At 66.5% G+C, this 1,458-nt stretch overlaps 1 non-coding gene across 1 annotated transcript; it reads right to left on the bottom strand.

Annotated features, from left to right (window-relative positions):
• Positions 1-1,073: 1,073 nt before the first annotated feature.
• LOC142006789 (5S ribosomal RNA) lies at positions 1,074-1,192 on the bottom strand. The gene has a single exon (XR_012643827.1). It is a non-coding gene; the product is annotated as a 5S ribosomal RNA (ribosomal RNA).
• Between the last annotated feature and the right edge of the window lie 266 nt (positions 1,193-1,458).

Below are 1,458 nucleotides of genomic sequence, written 5' to 3'. Positions count from 1 at the left end.
CACCTCCACCACGGTCCCCCTCCACGGGCTTAATAGTCCACAACCGAGACCCAGGGCCTTCCCGCCTCTCTACAACCTCCACCCACGGTCCCCCTCCACCGGGCTTAATAGTCCACAACCGAGACCCAGGGCCTTCCCCGCTCTCAACCACCTCCACCCACGGTCCCCCCTCCACCGGGCTTAATAGTCCACAACCGAGACCCAGGGCCTTCCCGCTCTCAACAACCTCCACCCACGGTCCCCTCCACCGGGCTTAATAGTCCACAACCGAGACCCAGGGCCTTCCCCGCTCTCAACAACCTCCACCCACGGTCCCCCTCCACCGGGCTTAATAGTCCACAACCGAGACCCAGGGCCTTCCCCGCTCTCAACAACCTCCACCCACGGTCCCCTCCACCGGGCTTAATAGTCCACAACCGAGACCCAGGGCCTTCCCCGCTCAAACAACCTCCACCACGGTCCCCTCCACGGGCTTAATAGTCCACAACCGAGACCCAGGGCCTTCCCCGCTCTCAACAACCTCCACCCACGGTCCCCCTCCACCGGGCTTAATAGTCCACAACCGAGACCCAGGGCCTTCCCCGCTCTCAACCACCTCCACCACGGTCCCCCTCCACCGGGCTTAATAGCCCCCAACCGATACCCAGGGCCTTCCCCGCTCTCAACAACCTCCACCCACGGTCCCCCAAGACGCACGTTCCAAGCCTTAACCCTCAGACCATCCACCCCCCGGGCGGGACCCCACACCCACCTGACCCCAACTCACTCCCACCAAAAACACCACCACCGCCACCGCCTCAACGGCCTGCCCCACCCAGCACTCCCACACACACACCTGCCCCACCAACGCTCCACACACGCTTTCTTCCCTCTCCCCGACCCGACCCAAGCCATCGCACCGCACCGGGTGAGGGCCTAAGCTTCCTCGCCCGCCCCCCCGCCCCCGACACGCAGGCAGGCAGAGGGAAAGGCCTCAGCGCCCCCCAGGACCGTCGCGCCGCCTTGGCCTCACGGCTTCCCTGCTCCCGCACGGCAGACACACGCCCCGCTCTACCCCCGCTGGGGCCAAAAGCTGCCTACGGCACCTGGGATTCCCAGGCGGTCACCCATCCAGGTACTAGCCAGGCCCGGGACGGTTTACCTTCCGAGATCGGACGAGATCGGGGGCATTCGGTCCGGTATGGCCGTAGGCCCCCGCCTCCCCGGGCTTTAGCGTCAGCAGCCTGGCCTCAGTCAGCCGGGCCCAAACAATTAACCCGGAGGCCGGGCCGAGGGAAAACTTCCTCCGAGCCGGCCCAAGGGGAAGGGAGGACGAGGACGCCGGGCCCGGGAGGTGACAGGACGTGCACGTCAGACCCGGGAAGCTGTGCGCCCCGAGGTTAACCCCCGGGCCGGGGCGGGGAGAGAAAAATGTTCTAAGTCCGGTAGGGACAGCAGGTCAACCCCGGTCCGAGGCGG

This window comes from Carettochelys insculpta, unplaced genomic scaffold (assembly GCF_033958435.1).
Source record: "Carettochelys insculpta isolate YL-2023 unplaced genomic scaffold, ASM3395843v1 scaffold_0134, whole genome shotgun sequence".
NCBI classification, from domain to species: Eukaryota; Metazoa; Chordata; order Testudines; family Carettochelyidae; genus Carettochelys; species Carettochelys insculpta.
This window is presented reverse-complemented; position numbering and strand designations above follow the sequence as displayed.